A 21,042-nucleotide genomic window follows, 5' to 3' on the forward strand; every position below is an offset into this window, starting at 1 on the left:
GCCTGCTTCATTATTCTCAGATTGTTCCATTATTTATTAGTAAATATTTAAATAAGAATTTCATTTTTATAATAATTATTCAAACATCCCGTATTATTTCTGACTTTATCTATAATTTTGCAAAAGGAAAACTGAAAATTCTTAAATGAATGCCAATGTTAAGAGGAAAATATATTTTTATATTTTCCTAAACATAAACGTATACTTTTCAATCTTATTTGACATTAATATCGATGCAAAGGTTCTTTAATTTCAGCAAATTTAATATCAAGGTAATATATTTGTTATTGAAAGAGTTTGAAGCAGTTAATTATTTTTGAACTTATCTGCAATTTCTTTCTGCCGTTGTAAAATTAATCCAGGAAAAATAATAGATCCTAGCTGATCAGTTTAATATTTTGAGTTAAAATCAAATCAATCTGAAGAGTGATTTCAAGGAAGGAATGACATAAATTTATTGTTAATTTTTCGACTTGAAGGATTTATAAATAATTCTGGCACGGTTTATTAAATAGACACTTCGAAAACAAAGACTTAGGAATCAAAATCTTAGGAGAAAATTAAACATTTAATGGAATTTATTTATTATTTATTCACAAAATAATATTTGTAATTTAGTTAAGTAAATAGGTAATACGTTATTCATAGAAACATAATTGTGGATTTATTTTCAGAGTAATTAAAAAGAATTCGAAGTTATACAAAAGCAATAGTTATTAAAATAAAAGATTGCATAGTTGTATTAAAAAAATCTAATTTCTAAGGTTTCATTAATTTTCTATAATATTTCATGGTTTATCTTTCTTTACTTAGATGATGTCTTCCCAAGAGTTCTTAAATATTTGATTAATCAAGGCCCATATAAAATATTATGCTTATATATTTCTTTCTACGTGCATTTACATTGTAGATATATTGTTTCAGAAGTACATACATAGCTTTATCCGGATTATATTTATATATCAGAGCTACCGCTGAAACAAACTTTTCGAAACTAATGTTATGTAATTAGTAAAGTTTTTCTTAAGTAAGAAAAATCACGTTTAATCGAAGAATTAGTTCTAATTACTAAATAATTATTATTAAGAAGAATTATTTCTACAATCACTAAAATTATATATAATTTTGAAGGGAAAGAATGTTTTAATTGCTATAGCGAAGAATTACGTACAAATATTCAAAACTTCTAATTCTGACTAGCTAAATAAAATCTGATAATTTAAAAATTATTGTACTCATCCATTGATGTATTAATATTATGCCATTTATGATTAAATAAAACATTTCAACATATAAAACACAGGTAAGATGCAAGTATATATAGATTAATGCAATGCAAATCCTAAATAAGAGTGAATTTTTATGGTTTATAATCAAAATATATTTTCATTTCAGTAATGTGAATGAGAAACTTTTATTAGCAATGAAATATCATTTTTAAAAGCGACACAAATGAATTAAACTTAAGTGAAGTATATATTACTTAATCTCTTGTTCACTGAGTTGCTTGTAACCATGTGAATGAAGTAAAATTTTAAAATTCAGTCAATTATATTTTTAGCAAATATATGCAATATACGTAGTACTTTAAGTAATTTTCTGTTTTTGCTTTCTCATATGCAAAATATACAAAAAGAAAATATTTCAAATGCCGAAAAATTCGACCTCAAAACCTCGTGAAATTCCATCATTTCAGATCTCCTCAAATCCAAAAATCACATTTTTAGAATCATATCAAGCATCATTTGAGTTGCTTTGCGAACACGATAATTAACGCTGTAAACCAGTCAGATGGAATTTTGTATTCTTTATACTATATTATGAAATTTTTTAATCAAATTTTGAACGAAATCTAGTCACCGGAGATTTGCATGTCTGATGAAGATGAAGGCAATAACTATATAAAGTACTTAGTTGCTGGATGAATAAAATTCAGTCCACTGTTTTATCATCTTATATACAGACTTGTAAAGATTTTCGAATCAAAATTTTCTATTAGCTTAACACCTGTTGAAGATTTTTATGTTTGTGGCTCAAAATCACATTGTGTTAGATAAATGTAATTTAATATGATTATTTTTCCATATTAGAGGAATTATAGAGCTGTGTCAAATTTTACTATCAACTGACTTACAAAATGTCGCCTAAAATGCCTACTCGTTTTTCTTTTCTACATACGAAGCAAAAAACGTCCTTTTTCGAGATTCTGAAAATAAAAGGGTGCATTCGTCGCCTTGCTAATATCCACAAATTTTATGTACGGGGAAAAAGGGTTATCGGAATTGTGAAAATAATTTCATAATAAATTTTGAAGTGATAAAATTTAATGAAATCTTATCATACGGGGAGAATAGTTGTAATAAATCTATAACATTATGAATGTTAAAATAACTTTAAATCAAATTTATTTCTATCTGACATGTACGTTAAGACATATGAAAGATATATGAAATTAACAGGATGGCGAGAGTTACTAAATGAAATGCATGGCTTAACCAGAAAGCAAATTCCTTCGAGGATTCAGTACAATAATAATTGTACAATATAAGAATGCTTATGCACTCGACTTTTCGAACTATTTGTTGCATAGATACGTCATTGTTATTAAAGGTGCCAACCATACAATTTACAAAGTATAGAGATACAGCGTAATAAAATTTATACGTTCACAACATTCCTATATAGCTCTTGTAGCGCAACTATTTATTACATTTGACTGGGAAAAATAATCCTCTTACAGCTGAGACAGCTTCTGGTTTTTTATATATTATATATATATTGGTTTTATTTCAAACATACATATATAACATTAAAGATTCTGAGCATCAATATTATCAAGCAAGCTGTTATCTTTTAGTTATCATAAGATTCTACATGTTCTTTGTCACAATGGTTAAAAAAATCTAGCTTTTTCATTATGGCAAAAGTCTCAATTTGGGTGTTTGATGTTTAATTATAGTTTGAGGCCTGCACCGATGTTAATATTAAATTATTTTGTTGCATTACATTATGTTTTCGTTTAACTAAACAATATATTTTCTGAACAACCTAAATTTCAGCATTATTTATCTTAAATAGAATCCAAATAAATAAATGAATGGTTGATACACCAGAACAGAAATTAAATTATTATTAATTATTGGTGTTTTGTGTATTTGATTTTTGTTTGAAATGCCGGAAATATTCTGAATTTGAAATGCCGCAACTTTGGGAATAGAAGCACTTATCAAAATTTGAAGCTGCTGAATTTCCTTCTAACTTCAAAGCAAAATTGTCGATTTTAATCAAGATCTTTTGTTCATCTATATTTTTTTATGATATTGAATAATAACTGACCGATTAAAATTCTGAGGTAACTGTTATTCTTTTGTATGCAATTGTGTTTGAATTTTTGTCAAAAAAGACTTGAAAATCTCATTGTTGAAGGTAACGTCACAATATTTCGATATTTTTTTTTTCCTTTTATACTCTTGAATCAAGTTTAGTATAGTTTAAAGAATTCCGTCAGTTCCTATGGGAAATGAAATCTGTAATTGTCATGTACTGCCGAGTAAAATAGTCAATCATTCTTGAACTGCCACCCTCTTTTTTTCAATTGTGTACTTAAAAACTAAGACAGTCCGGGATAGCCTGGTTGGTAGAGAGTCGGATTCGCTTCCCTTAGGTTGCGAGTTCGAACCCCATCGGCGGAAGATTCCCCGCGTGCTTGGTAGCTGACGCGCGTTAAATCTGTCGTGGTCACAAAGTCCTCCATGTCAGGAGTAATACCACTGGGGGTACTGGATCAGGGGTGATCGTTCTCTGATTCAGGTCTAAATTACGATCTGTGGTTGAGTGAATGAAATGCTTGAATGGAGTCCGCCCCGTAAAAAGGGTTGTGACGTGTGTGTAGCTAAGTCGTTCTCTTGGCCCTAGATGGCGCTACTATAGATACAAGAGGCGCACCTTCCCCCCTCAGGCTTAAATCGGCTGTCTTCGAACAGCGGGCTTGCCCATGGCAAGTGCCATAAGAAACAACAAAACTAAGATAAATGCGTATTTTAAAGAAAAATTAAGAAAGCAAAATATTTAATAATATAATATATCCTCGAGAAAAAATATACATATTAATATATGTGAAATTTAATTTTTAATGTGTTTTTCAGGTGTTTAAATATTTATATCGTCTGGCTTCCCAGTTGGAATTTTCATAAATATTGATTGCATAATTTATGGAGTCTTTAAATTATAATCAAACTCATTTGCATGTATTTGTATCCATCTGCAAATATAAAATATTTTCTCAAGATTAATTTTACATGATTTGGTATTGTATCATAAAAAGTCTTGAAAATTTCATGTATAAAATTTTAAATGGAAATTGAGATAATCAATATACATACTCAAAATAACTGTCAAGAATATGAATAACGAAAGATTACAAACTTATTTCGAGTAACGTTCATTACTAAACATTATCTTTTTGGGTTTTTATATATAAAGTGGATATTAGAAAACTTTAAATCAGGAAATTCAACGGTAGCAATCTTAGTTTATATATATATATATATGCTTGATTTTGATTAATCAATAATTCAAACTGAAGGTAATATTTTTAAAATCACTTAATAATAATTGTTTTTTTAATAATGCGCTGATGTCTGATGGAAAATATATGAAATGTATACATATAAATGATTCATAATTTTAACAAAGGAAAATTTCATTTTAATTTCAGTAATTTAAAGAATTTCAGAATTAAATACTTTCTAAACGGTAGGAAGTCTATAATACATGTACAAAATAAGGAAAATTATATTTTAATTTGTTGTGTTATCATGATATTGCTCTTTAAACTGAGGCACCTAACCATGATGTGTTGAATTATCTTTCTAAAATTAAAATCTAAAATTATATCATCTATGGTCGTTATTGATATAAAAAAAAATATCAGAGCTTTTATTTTATTTATAGTGGAATTATTTGGACATCATGTATCCATCTGTCTAGACAATAGATAATGCAAGTTAATTGTAAAAATATTCTTACTGTTCAAACAATTTTCAACCGAAAGTATGTGGTCTGTTAGACAAGCCTACAGTTTTTAATTTGTGCAAGGCTCCTTTTATAAAAATATCCATGATATATCAAATAATGGTGATAGCACACGACAACAACACAATTTAAACCTTCTAGGTAATTTTTTAAGCAAATTTGATGTCATACAAAACAGTCTCGACTGCTCAGACCAAATGAGCAAAAATTACAATTTTGTGTACAAACTAGTAATTTTCAGAATTTTTACAAATAAATTAGATGTCATAAAAAATAAAATATATGCAATATAAATTACAAATAAACAATTAATATATTGTTATTAGCAAATAAACAATTTTATAATTCAATGATGTAATGCGTGAACCATAATTAAACCAAGTTTAAAACCTTAAATTTAAATTAAATTTCGAAAAAAAATTAAATATGGAAATGTATATAATTAAGTAAAACTATATTTCACTTATAAAAACCTCACTCCCACTCAAAGTACATTCCTCTTACAAAGCGTGTTCTGAGAAAATAGGGTATGCAAATATTTAAAAATGGAAATTAATAAGATTTCCGTCCTCGGTTTTCGGAAATATGCTTATGCCTCATCTTATTAAAATAAAATTCTGGAATTGTTTCAGTGAATATTTCAAGAATAATTAAAATATGTTGAATTAAAAAGGAAATAATGTTATGCATTATTCTTGTTAAAAGCATATTAAATTTTCTCTAGAATATCTCTACCATCAGTAATAATGTCACTTAAAGTTTTAGTATATTTTCTCAGAATTTTCATGTTTTAAAAATAATCAAATATGTTCTACAAATGTGAAATATGCTCAAATGCATTATTTTTTAAAATGTAACTACACCAAATTCTTTTATGAGATTCTCTGGTATATATTAAACTAAAAGCAAACGCAAATTTCCTGAAAAGTGAACATGACACAAAATGTTCATTCTTTCAGTCATATATCACTAAACTTTTAACATTTAGTCTGGTTAAAATAAATCCATCAAAATGAGAAAAGATGCCATTTAGTATTACCGAAGTTGCATGCTTTTCCAAGTAATTTCACTTTTAATTTCAGCGGTTGAAAGAATGGAGAATAAATAATAACTTGATCTTGATATATAAATGAATCTGACTGAATAAATTTCTTAATTAATCTGTAATAAATGAAATTAATCAAATATAATTTCTAAATTTCTTTATGCATCTAACTTTTTTTTTATTTACAAATAATAATTTTATCAGGAAAGGGTTAAGTATGTATTTTTGTAAATGTGCAGAAATTAAGAGGAATATTTGTATAAAATATTAGAATGAAAATAATATCAAAAATTCACTTGGTACTGCTAAAATGATAAGTATATAAAAAATTTAATAAATTTTCAATATATTTTGATAATTACTGAAAGTGTAAAAATTTTCGTCCTTATTTCTTTAGAGTATTATTTTCTCTCCCGCCATTGATAAAAATCAATTTTCTATTTTAAGTACACTAATATACGCCTTTTTTAATTCTAATTTTTTAAATCCTAATATATTGCTTTCTATTACCGTTGGTTGCAATATTTATCTTATTTATAAACTAGCCGCCTTTTGCGACCGGCCGGTTCGCCAATCTTAATGTTCGTTAAAATTTTAATAATTAAATATTTTATGCAATTCCTACTTTAATAGATACTTCATCAAAATATTTTAAAATTTCAAATTTTGATAGTCATATAATTCACTCATAATATTATAAACGCCTTCAGTCATAACGTAATATGTATCTCTCTAATTTTCTGTTAGCTCCCGTAGAATTTATACTTTAAATTAAAGTGGAAAGGATTAATCTGCAATGAATATAATAATATTTTTTACTGAAACAAAGTATTTTTTTTTTGTAATATGATTACTGAAAACAGTCACTGAGCGTTTAAACTTTATGGGCACTAAAGAATATCTTTCTTAATTTATGTATTATTTCAAGAATTTGTCAACAAAATTTTCTCAGATTCTTCATGACCAGATCGATTAATTAACAATGTTTAATTTTAAATGCATCAAACACTAAGAAAATAAAACGAATCGTTTAAAATAATCGGTTGAAAACAGGTTAAAAAAACTACTTAAAAAACGATGTACTTAAAACAATAAGCATATACAAAAAATATATAACAGACTTAAATACAATTTAATTACAAAAGCATGCAACTAACCTAAAAATAATTTAAATCATCCGTTGATAATGGTTGCCATGTCAACAATCAGAACACAATGCGCATGCGTGAATTTTCAGCGCCAGTTACGGTAACGCAAATGCATGAGCTTATCTACGTCAGTTGGGGTAACGCTATGCAGATTAGAAATTTTTAATTTCCTTTATTTTGTTTTATTTTAATTCAAAAGTACTTCAGAATAAATCTGAAAGATCGATTCATTAACAATGTTTAATTTTAAATGCATCAAACATAAAGAAAATAAACAGAATGGTTTGAAATAATCAGCCAAAAAATCTTAAGCCTACCCTCATTACTGTTGGGGGAAAAAACTGAACCCTTACTCATTTGGCGGTGGAAAAAAAGAAAAGATTTTTTGGCGGGAAAGTTAGTTTTTAATTTATAATTAAAATTCTAATTAAAAATTCAAAAAAAGGGACCCCAGGTGCACATTCCCGACCTCCAAAGTATACATGTACCATATTTGGTATCTGTAGGTCAAATGGTCTTTTTTGAAGAGCACCAACAGACACACACATTGAGCTTTATATATAAGTATAGAAGTAGATTTATTGGTATTTTAATAGATGTAGAATGTATTATCTAATGCCCCCTCTCGAATTTGGCATCAAAATTAACGACCAAAGTTAACGTCGTCAAACGACGATTATCAAAGGAACCGAGATACAAATATTCTTTCGGAGAATTTCATATGACGTCAATTTAGATCGGGATTCAATATAAGTGGAGGATCACTACTAGATAAAATGTTCTCTTTCAAAAGTTAACTGCATTAAGAAATAATGATAATGAGAGTTTGGAAATGTATTATTTAATTAACGATTTGTTATCTGTTTGTCTATTGCTAATTTTTTAAGTTCTAAATTTATTCCTTTTTTTGTTACTTGGAATTTATGTTTTTTTTTATGAAATAAAACACACTTTTTCATTACTCAGCACCCTGGAATTATTTCACTATATAACCAAAGAGAATCTTAACAATAATATCTTTATTATTAATTTCTAAAATTTAAAAATGAATTTTTTGAAGACTTCATTAGAATTCTTATTCTTGTATTAAAGGATTGATTAAAGTTTAATTTAAATTTTAAAACAATTTATTTAAAATATATTAAAAATACGATTAAAATCTGAAAGTATAGTGATATCTTGTAGTCAGGAGTATACTTCTCTGTAAAGTTTCAGATGTGTAGTGAAACAGAAAGAAAGTGAAAAATTTATGATTAAATTCAACTTTACAAACAAGAAACAAATTAAGTTTATAAGATATCTTGAATTTGAGTTTGAGATTCTATTTTATAATATTAAGTTTCAAAGAGATATTGAAAAGCATCCAGGAAATTTTAATTCACTAATTTTTTGGTTGTTTAAAATAGGTTTAATAGTTATAGACATTTTTAAGATAAAAAAATGACCATTATTTTCATTGACGATTCAAATCTGTGCTTTTATTTATAATGCAATTCGCTTTTAAATGCAGAATTTATTGTATATAACTTTAATCTTCCATAAATTTCATTGATTAACTATACTTTACGACAAACCTTAAAACGTCGATCTATGCTGCCTTAGTTTTAATTAACATTTCAATATAAATTTGAAAATTTGCAATTAGTTTCTATAAAATCGGAAGTAAATTCAGAGAAGTTTAATAAACTCTATCTCCGATCTAAAAATTTGAAACTTTTTCGGAAATGTATTAAATTTCGGATTCGAAAGTTATTTCAATTACAGACTTCGAAAAGAAGATTTTTTTTTTTTTTATTAATGATAGAAAAACTGTTCTTGTTCATAGTCCAATGAGTTTTTTCGTTGATTGTTGCTATTTTGACACGTTGCCATGGAGAACGGTTAATGATTTCTTTGAAGGTCACCTACGCAAGAATGAAAAAAATTTCCAATCAGAAAATCAGTGCTCCTATTCCAAAGTGTATTTTTTAAAACAAATAATGATAATAAATTTAAATTGATATAAACCATATAATTTTTAATTCAAGCATTATTTTGTGCATGTTACAGTGTTTCAAATTATAACTAATTTTCGCCCAACTGAAAAAGTATTCAACATTCTGTTTTAATATTATTTCAAATTGAATAAATACGTTCTAATAAAAACAAAGCTTTACATAAATTAGTATTATTAATAACATCGAATTCTGAGCAATTTTAATTAAAAAAATTTAACTAAAATATTTTTTTCTCTCTCTTAGAACTAATTAATGTCATAATAAAAATATTTTTGGAAAAGTGTCTTAAATTTAATTGGAATGGAAGTAAAATTAATGTAATCATTAAATTTAAATTAGTCTCAAATGCATTAATTTTTTATAGAGAATTTTTTAAACTAAAAATTTATTCTCTACCACCAATTAAGACATTCTCTGTACATTGCAGTAAATTAATAGTTATTCTTAAGAATTAAAATAATCATGTGAATGTAGAGTTTAAATTGATTCAAAAACGAGTCTCTAAAATTTTTAATGTTATTTATACTTCAATTTCAATCTGAGAATGCATCTTGATCAACTCTTTCATACTTTTAAAATTTATTTTTATATTTTTCTTCTATATAAATACAAGAAATTCACATTAAAATATTATTACTTTATTAGAAGCCGCATTTTGGTACATCATTATTGTTTTTGTAAAGGGTTTTATTCATATTTTTAGTACCACTAATTTTTCACCATAAAAATCATTAATAATATCAGTTAATATTTTCTATAAAATAGGCGCTGAGAAGAGAATAAATGTATATATTATATACCAGATTATTGATTTTTTTCAATATAACATTTCTTTTTAAAGCTCTAGATAAGAAAAAGTAGCACATCATGCACATAAAAACTTTTACGATGTATCTTTTTTTTTTATATATATTTCCATGCAGATTTATCGACCGTCGAACTTTTTATGTTTATTTTATCTTTCTATTTTTGTTAGTGATATGAGGAATTGTCTATTTCGATCTTAACTGCTTTGACCTTTACAATGAGAGGGTGATTATGCTCAAGATTATACTGTCAATACAGCAGCTTCTATGTTCATATTTTGGAAGTAAATTAAATTGTAGAAATTGTATCTGTAAATTAAATTGTAGAAAAATGCATTGGGATATAATAGTTTCTTTCCAAATTCAATGTAATAGTTGGATTTTTATTCATTATTCATACATATATGTTAACCCTTTGAGCAATCGGTAAAGTATTTCGTTGCATGAATATTCACTTAAAGCAAAATCTTGTTTATTGCCTCGAAAAATAGATATATTTAAATGTTTTAAACTGAATTTCCCCCAAAAATTAATCTCTCTGATTACCGCTGTGTAGGTAATTTTAAAATCAAAATTAGAAAAAAAAAATAAGTAAAACGTCGAAATGACACACCGCCTTGAATGGCGTTTGAGAGGAGACATCCAAATTCAAAGGATTGATCTCTTATAAAAAAAAGTAAATTAATCCAATTCTGGAACGTATTTGGATGGATATTAAATATTATAGCACTCTAGAAAACAAGAAGTAATTTTAATTTTTCAGTAAACTTTTTCTTTTGGGACTGCAAATATTCTCTTAGTGCAAACAATGTTTTGTATAAAGCAAATAAACAAAACAAAAGAGAGAGAGAAATAATTCAAAGACTGAAGACAAAAGAGTAATGGATAAAGAACTCTTTCATCATGGATTTTCTGAGATAAAAATTTAAATAAATTAAAATAACATTATTTCAAAAAGACAGTAATCAATCGACTTGTGATTAAATGACTTGTGACTTGTTTATTGCATACTAATAGCTCTAAAAATCGATTTGGGTTTTTTCGATATTGATTCAATTCTCATAAACAGCAAATTTTATTATTTGTATAGCAATCAATTCTGGAAACTTCTCTTATGATACGACCAAGAATCCAAGATTTCGTGTATGATAATTTCATAATTCAGTTCCTAAAATTCGTGAAAATATTTAAAAAATTCAAACATTCTACCAAACCCAAATAAAATGGCCGTGGAACAGAATGCGAGTCATGGAATTATGAAATCTACCATATTTATTACCCTATCGTTCCAGGTTTATCGCAAAAGAAAAGTTCTAATTCCGACTGCCACAAGAACAAAAATTTTTATAAAGGAGCAATAAATTGATGATGAATCGGAGAATAGCAATAGTGTTGGAAGCATATTTTTCTATAGAATCTATTTCGCACTAAACAATGCGATAATGCTATGTATTAACGAAGGTTCTAGAATATACCTGAAAGCAAAACAGTTAAACGCTGTCATACCAAGAATTATAATTTAAACAGTAGTACCAAACATTGGAAAATTACTTTTGAAATTCATAGTTAAAAATCTATGCAGGCAATAACAAAGAAAAATTACTGGCCACGCATTTATTTCCGCATTCTGGCGAAATTTATAATATATTTGGAAATAATATAAAACAAATATGCAAAATCACACGGAATCCGTTTCATTTTGATAGAGAATTAGACACTTATTTCATCAGATACAAATCAAATAGATTATTGCGTAGGACAGACAGTCTTTTAAAAGCAAAATCAAAAGCTAAAAGTATCAGGAATTCAGATTATTTTAAGCTCCTATTGTGCGTAAATTAAGCAGATGACCTTTTAGAAAGAGTCGCAAGACAATCAGATATTGGCCTGAAACTTTTTTTTTTTGATCATCTGGTGTTGGATTCGAATAAAAATATTTCAAAGAAAACATTGATTTGTGACGCTCATTATATAGGAAGTTTTTCATATTTTATTTTATTTTTATAAAATAAAATGACACAATATTTTAACAATATCTGGTAATTATCTTGGAATCCCTCATCACTTCCCTTTGCATTTCGAACCCTCATTTACTATCTTGCACTCCTAAGAATGTGCTATATAAAGTTATGATCTTTGACTTTATCCAACATGAAAATAATTCGCTTGTAATGTCTAAAACTTCAATCCTTTTTGGAAGTTTATACAAGATGGCTCTTACTTTATTTTTTTAATACTCATGTCCATATGTATATATTTAATTAAATTAGATTAACGTCACGTTTGATCGCTTTACTTTTCATAATTTTAAATTTTTGTATCATTCCGAAATGTCGAAAATAGAACATCAATATTTAGACCAGAGCTTAGTCTTATAATTAAATAAAATATCTTGTTTTAGCTATTCATTACTATTGTACTCTAGATTTTTGTTTAAAAAAAGATGCTTTTGCTTGCCCAAGTGATTTGTGACTTTAAATAAATTTTTACAATTTCATTATATACTCAAATATGAAATATTTTGCAATTCAATGACATTGGGCTTATGATGCCAACTTCAGCATGAAAGATATCTCCGTACGAGAAGGATCTTTCCGAAATCTGGCCAAGATCCAATGATCCTGAAACCACTATCTTAAATAAATAATAATACAAAAATATAAGTATAAGAATTTTATTCTTTGGCATAACATTTTGATATTTGAAAAAATGCTTTCTGCTATAAATATTATATTATATTTAATTGGATTCGGTTATATCTACGCTATCCAAAAAGATTACGTAGAATAAATTCGCATTTTTTAAAAATTTAAAATATATTGTATATATATTGTGTTACAACATCCGCTCCTGATTATGCTAAAAATCAATATATAAAACTATACTTCCGACTATATAAAAATATTTTTTTTAAATCTTGAATTTCTACTGATAATGTTTTAGAATAGAGCAGTAACACAGTGTTAAGAAATAAAAATATAATTACCGCAAATTACAATATCTCTTGTTTTCAAACATCAAAATATTTCACAAATTCAATAAACTTAGAGCGATATAAATTGTTTACAATCAGTTGGTAATATAATTTCTGATTATATACCTTTTCTTATGTATGCAATGATTCTAAAATTTCTAATTAACCATTTACATTTATTTTGAAGATTTAAGATATTAAGAATTTCACTCTGAGGGAATAATCCGAATTTCTTTGTATTTAATGAAATTCATGAAATCAGAAGAAAGTTTTATTCTACGAAATTCAAGGAAATGCATTTTAAACACGGATTATCTTATTTTGAACGGAATTGAAACGGAAAACAATTTGGTAGCTCCGAGGATATTTTTAAAAAAGTTTTTATTATAGTCAGAATAAGTACTCTAAAGCCGCAGTTTATATTATATTTGGTTCTCAAACTATCAATGTGGGAATCTATTTTATAAAAATAAGTTATTTAGATTCCTGAAACTAGAAAAATGTTAAACATTTTTTGTATTAATAAACTTTTGACGCACAATTACAAAATTTTAATATAAATTAGAACAACTATTTACGTTTTAGACAACATTTTAAGTCATATTTACTAAAAATTCAGTCTTTTATTATAATTAAAAATACTTCATACTTTCTAAAATCTAACGAGAACACAAAAGCTTGAAATAATATCTCTAAATTTTTTTGATAATATCACAAATTAACACTATTACTCATAAGTGAGTTATTTTAATAAACAACTGATTCAAAATTCATATTACCAACTTAAAGTACAAATAAAGCAATTTGAGTAACCCACCTCATAACCCACTGAGAGATGAAGACATAAACAGGTGGTCGGTCTTCGTTCTGGGCTTCAATTGCTCTTCTTTGTTCGAAAGCAAGCTTCCTAAAATCCGACCTACATAATAAAAAATTCCCTCCTTTTTCAACCGTAGGGAAATATCTGAGGTCAAGCGGTTGCATTGCGTCACACGCTTCGTCATGTTTTTCACCTTCGAGAAGAACGGATGACTAATCTTACGATTTTTTAGAATCGCATCCTGTTTCTGAAAGCAGGCTGCATGAGTTTGTATAATAAATAAATAGGCACTCTTCAAGGTTATTGTTCTGATAAGCAATATTGCTCAACGTCTCAAAGTGTAATTATTGGCATGGCTAAGTAGGTTTATATTTTCTTAGGCTGTCAGTCGTCGGCAGCCTCAGTTTTTGACTTCTTTCCCGGGATTTAAATAAATTGCACTTTGATTGTTTAAATATTTATTAATTAGTGATACGTTCATATTTACTCTTATCTTAAATGACATTTCTGACTGTGAACAGAATTTGACAATTCTTGTACTTGATTGGACAATTTTCTACTTGATGTGTACACCTTTTGTGTTTTAATATTGCTATTTTCAATTAAACGTTGTTCTTGCTAGGATCTATTTGATCAGAGAGCTATTTTAAACCTTATTGTATGAAATTATTTATATTCGGTGACTTAGTGTTGTTAATGATAATGTTAAACTATTTCTCCAAAAATTTTTTTGTTTAATTTAGATGTTTTCTAGTACGTTTTTTTTTTTGGGGGGGGGGGAATTGTATTAATGTATCGTTTGGATTAGTACGACCTGATACTATTTTCTCTTAATTGCGTTAAAATTCTTGCACTGAATATTAATATCTGAAAATAAAAACAATAATAGAAAAAGATAATTAAATTAATAGAACAAAATTAAATTAAATTAATGTAAAGTTTTCTACTTTAACAATAAATCAATTCGTCCACAAAAGTAGTCCCACAGATAAACTTTCTTCTATTTGGGTAATTCAGGGAGAATAATTAAAAATTCAACCAACATTTTTCTTAACATTAAGAAAATGTTATAATGGACAAATATTCTTTACATAACGAAGTATTATTTTCTTTATGTACATAAAATAAACTTACAGTATATTTGAAAGTTCCAGTGAATAGTGTATGTGAAAATTCCATCCTACAGTATATGTAAAATAAACCATTCAAATATGGAATTAAAATAGTATATTTAAGAGACAGTAAAATCCCATTAGATCTAAAAGAGAATAAATGTAATGGAGAAAAAATCGGGTCAAAACCATAAAAGAAATCAAGGCATGCGCACTATATGTTACTTAACGTAATTTAGAGCTCTTGAATATTTACAATAGAATATTTAATAACTTTTTTTTCCTTTACCCTAAGTGAACGTCTTCTAAAACGAATTATTACGATTAGAATATTTCTATCACAGAAATTAAAAAAAGATGCACAGCTCTAAATTTTTTACTTTACAAATAATATAACTGCTGTATATTGCATTTCTAAAAGGTACAAGAGCGTCACTCTTATGAATACTAAGTATTTTGCTAAATCAGTTAGGGCCGCGGTGGCCTTGTGGTAAGGTCTCGGCTTCGGAACCGGAGAGTGTCAGGTTCGAGACCCGATTCCACCGAAGAACCGTCGTGTAAGGGGGTATGTTGCACATTAATTCCGTCCTGACCAAACGTCCTCCCGCTGGTGTGGTGTGGAGAGGGGGTGTCAGCTGAGGTGTCATCCCCGTCATCTGACCGGGGTTCCAAATTACGAGGTCCGTCCCAAAATAGCCCTAGTGTTGCTTCAAACGGTACATTAATATAACTAAACTAAACTAAATCAAATCAGTTAATTAGAGAGCAGGCAAAAATCCAGATATGATATTTAAATACAACGCAGTAAAAGAACTGCGGATATTCTTGATTAGCCTCTGAATGTATTCACTTGTAAAAGGAAAACAAATCGATGACCTAAAGTTATTTTTTACAATAGTTTTTCCGGTTGTCAGCGCATTTATTCAACCTGTAATAGTAAATGCCAAATGGATTAAAAACCAATTTACCGAAGGAAGGCTGTTTTTAAATAATTAAGCTGATCTAAAATATTCTGACAGGACAATATCGTCTCAAATTTGAAGAGTCACCTAATATAATTGAAGGATTATAAAATGAAAGATAAAATTATTTATCATCATGTCCCACTAATAATTTATTATTACATAATAAGCATGGGCGTTTCAAGTAATATTCATGAAAAATTAATAATAAATGAAATAAATTGTACAAGAATTATAAAGAAGAAACCTGTCTGCTAACATCATGTAGCATATTTTCGTTCGAACAAAAAATATGAAGGAGGTAAGTATTTAAAAAAAAATGCTTTAATGCATTATTTCATTTTAGACACACATCTTTAGATGTTTAGTATATTGTTTTTTGAATTATATCACATTTATTCAATTAAAACAATACTTATGTATCTCAAAATCTAAAATTTTTTCTGAAAACAGGGCGGACATCGATTCCTAATGTTCGCATCACATGACCCGAACTCAGCATTCATATAGTAAATGTGAACACAACAGCAATGTTAATTAAAGAACCCATTCATTTGAAATAAAAACATCACCTGGACTTAGTTAAGTATCTTGAGTTATACTAACCTCTTATACAGATTTCAAAATAATAAATGTTTTATACAGAATATATAATTTTATTTTTCATTCTTTTGAAATTTCATGTAAATCATGGTTCTTTTATTTCATACCATCAAACTCATAGAATAATTTTAATTAAAAAACGTTATATTTATAAAATGCTTAAAAACCACCGCTTATTAAACATCAACTTTAATAAAGCGACGGCTTATGCGAGAATGAGTTCTTCTATGCACCAAATACAGAATTTCATTTTTGCATTCATTTGAAATTTCATATAAATCAGGATTCTTTTATTTCATATTAGCAAGAGCATAGAATAATTTTAATTAAAAATGTATCTTGAAATAATGTTTAAGAGCTATCGCTTATTAAACATTAACTTTAATAAAGCGACGGCTTATGCGAGAATGAGTTCTTCTATGCACCAAATACAGAATTTCATTTTTGCATTCATTTGAAATTTCATATAAATCAGGATTCTTTTATTTCATATTAGCAAGAGCATAGAATAATTTTAATTAAAAATGTATCTTGAAATAATGTTTAAGAGCTATCGCTTATTAAACATTAACTTTAATAAAGCGACGGCTTATGCGAGAATGAGTTCTTCTATGCACCAAATACAGAATTTCATTTTTGCATTCATTTGAAATTTCATATAAATCAGGATTCTTTTATTTCATATTAGCAAGAGCATAGAATAATTTTAATTAAAAATGTATCTTGAAATAATGTTTAAGAGCTATCGCTTATTAAACATCAACTTTAATAAAGCGACGGCTTATGCGAGAATGAGTTCTTCTATGCACCAAATACAGAATTTCATTTTTGCATTCATTTGAAATTTCATATAAATCAGGATTCTTTTATTTCATATTAGCAAGAGCATAGAATAATTTTAATTAAAAATGTATCTTGAAATAATGTTTAAGAGCTATCGCTTATTAAACATTAACTTTAATAAAGCTAATGCTTTAATTTGTATAGGGCATGAAAAAGAGTTCTTTTGTAATTGCTTTATGGCATGGCATATACATGTCATAGACATGGCATATACATGTCATAAATTGCTTTATGGCATATACATGTCATAGAGCAAAGACACATACACATATATGTAACAGAGCAAAGACACATACAGATATATGTAATAGAGCAAAGACATATACATGACATATGTATGTTTATTGCCGCAATGTATTTCATCCGAATTAATAATATTGAACAAAAAAAAAATCTTTTTTTCTATATATTAGAACCTAATTTTCTTTTACACATTGAAAAAAAATTACCACATATTTTATTCAGAAAAATAAAACAATTTTAAAGATATTGATATATGCGAGCGAAGTAACAGCCAGTAGGATGTTTTAATTCCCTGCTAGGTGAACACTTTTCATCTAACTACAAGTAAAAGAATAAACCCTGTAAAGGCGAGAAATCCTTTTTCGGAAGAATTTCATGTCTTACACTCGGTTGAAGAAATCGCCGAAAAGGAAGGAAATCATCTGAGGCAAGAATCATTTAAGACTTTTCAGATAATTACATCTTAATGTTCCGAGCTTCTTAACTAAGCTTAATGTTCCGAGAATCGCAATTCTCATTTCCTGATAGAGAGCGAAGAGTTTGTAAACTTGGTTTTTCTTTCTCAAACGTGAGCAAAATCAATTTTGACCCTAAAGTGCTGTGATCGATATAAAGATAAACATTCGGCAGTTGAATGGTAATTTTAATTATTTTTTACTGCCGTTTCAATTCGAAATTTCTAACTTTGTTTGATGGAACCAGTTACAGACATTTTTTTTTTCTGATTTAGAGCTAAATAAGTTGTTATCTTGGAAATTGATTAATTTAAACATTATGCACTCAGGTGGTATTTTGCCACTTAATATTAGAACTAATTCACACGCAGACGCTGAGACAAACATACACACACGTATGTACATACACATACGCCTTGTACTAACATACAAGACGCCTTGTACTAACATACAAGGGTAAATTCAAGTAATTCATATGTTTCAATCTAATTAAATAAGATTTTATTAATTAGATTGAAATATAAAGATAAAATTTTATTAAATATATTTTATATTAATTGTTGCGATGGCAAGAAATTCACAAATGCTCATGCCAAAACAGTCCACTGTATCTCTTAGCCAGGCCATACAAAATACCTGATCCTCATAGAAATCTGGAAAAGATGTATATCTTCTAAATGAATTAATTTTAGACCTAAAACATTTCTCCTGTAAATGGTGTCTGTAAAAGTCTCTGTCGGTGGGTATCGAACACCACTTTTATTTCTGAGACAATAGTGTGTTGACCTTTTGTAGCACATCGTTAGCGATTCTGTGACAAAAGCATATGCACGAGCATGGCACGTTTTTAAAGTAAAGAAATTAAAGGCAAAACATATATTTTTTTTATTGGGATAGAGGGAGAAGTTATAAAACACGCAAAAATCACTTCGTCAACACGAATTCTTATCCTGATGGTATCATTTTCAATACGTCCTCCCCCTCAGGGACTCACTTACTATAGGTGAGTACGGGTGTGCCAATCCCGAGGTTCCCAGGGATCTATATTCTCTTTATGTTTACTCTTCTCTACACCTTTTGCTGGAGCTCCCCATTAGAAGCTGTCGCCACTCTTTTTCTTGCTTCTTATGGACAGCCAAAAACCCCACGTGATAGCGTGCTTGGATACCTATTAGACTGACGGTGCTCTGTGGTATTCAGTGTATCAATCGGCTGGTAGCTAGCCACCAGAGTGCTTAGTTTTGCAAGGATCAAGCGAAAAGGTTATTCTCTGAGGCTTGGTGTTAAGGGTGGTCAACGTTCCAGGAGATGACTCTGAGCATGTAGGTCCCGGCTAAGTACCAAAGTAAGTGCCAAGGTTGGAGATGCCTAGAGCCGGTGGCTGCTTTCCCTTGTTGGGCTCCGTGATGGGCAATGTCGTCGGGACCCGAATTTTTTTGCATTTCTTGCATGGTTAAAAAAAATTCACTTCAGTGGGCATCACTTTAAATAAAATTCTTTTTTTTAAAAAAAAACAACATTTCGATACATTTTTTGTGGTAAAGATAATATCTTCTGACAATCAGACATTTCATTCTGTTTCCCCGTTTTTAGTAGAAAAGGTATATCTGGTTAATTAGGTGCAGTATCATCAATTCGAAAATTACGTTCCAGGGATTTGCTTATCGAAGTTTCTTCTGAGAAGCAAGTGCAGCAGATAATGAAAATAATATCCATTGGCAGCATTCCAATAACAGTTAGTCCACATAAAACTCTAAATTTTACCAAAGGTGTTATCTCATTTTTAGAGCAATATGTATGTTGAATAAATTACCAAAGATCTGAATAGCCAAGGAGACATTAACGTTAGAACGTATCACAATACGAAAGGATGGGCGATTGCTTAATACTAAGTATTTCATTCTTACTTTTCATTCGCCAAAATTACTGGGGTTCATTAACTGGATGCATGAATTTACCCGTTAGGCCGCACATCAATTAATTTACCTTCTAATTCCTCTTCCTTTAAAAAGAATCTTACATTCTCACTGAAATTTGTCATAGATATACTGAATCCTTTTTAACAGCATTTTCGACCCAAATAAGTGATGAAAAAATTTTCTGTCTGGAGGTTTTGGAATGTGTTTCTACTTCCCCAGATCTCACTGGCTTCAAACAAGTTAAAAAAAAATATCAAGAAGGACTGAAAATTAAAACCGAAATCGTCTCAACAAGTTTCTCCTAAATCCCACATAGGAAAAAAAATCGTTTTCCAAATTCTGGAAAACTTCACCCTATCAAATATCAATTTCTGCTACAATGCAGGATTCCAAATCTTCTGCTATAAAAAGACTGACGAAAATTGGCACATGTGATAAAATTGAGAAAAACCCTAATTTCGAATATTTGGGTGTCTCCACATTAGAAAATACCTCTCTCTTGCACCCTGAAATTGGCACAGAAATGAATATTTCAAGTGCTTCAGAGGACATGTTGGAGTACGTCATGAGTGATGAACTCGAAGAAACATCTGAAGATGTCTATACTCTACCACCTCCTTTCATTTGGCAAATGAAGTCTAAACTTATATAATTTATTCCAACAAAGTATAAAAATAAATAACATTTTTCCCTTTGCAATTTCTTATTGCATAGCTTAAAAATTCTTAACTTGTTTACATCTTGAATGCGTTTATAGCATTTGTTTTATATTTTTTCACCATGTCTGATGCACGAGTGTTTTTAAGTACACTTTATAGTGTTTTCTGTTGTTCTATTATAATTTTTTTTCTGAGGCACTTTCTCCCGATTTTAAAATCCATATTTTGTTCCCTTGTAGATTTTATGCTTGACTTTTTATATGAATGTCTTTAAAGACGTTTTAGGACAATCTTTTAAAAATATAGTGTATTTTCGTTTTAATGTTCTATTTAACCAGATTTTTGGCGCAGCCTGGCCAAGCCTGGCCCTTGTGCCATTAAAATTTACAAACCAACCAGCCTTCAATACATCTTCTGCTTCT

At 28.3% G+C, this 21,042-nt stretch overlaps 1 protein-coding gene across 1 annotated transcript in view; it reads right to left on the minus strand.

The window, feature by feature from the left end:
- LOC129961886 (uncharacterized) overlaps positions 1-13,949 on the minus strand; it is a 55,295-nt gene extending 41,346 nt beyond the window's left edge. Inside the window, exon 1 of the mRNA XM_056075506.1 lies at positions 13,822-13,949. The gene's annotated coding sequence lies outside the window, so the exon portion shown is untranslated. The remainder of the gene's footprint in view (positions 1-13,821) is intronic.
- Positions 13,950-21,042: the final 7,093 nt, after the last annotated feature.

This window comes from Argiope bruennichi, chromosome 2 (genome assembly GCF_947563725.1).
Source record: "Argiope bruennichi chromosome 2, qqArgBrue1.1, whole genome shotgun sequence".
Classification (NCBI taxonomy): Eukaryota; Metazoa; Arthropoda; class Arachnida; order Araneae; family Araneidae; genus Argiope; species Argiope bruennichi.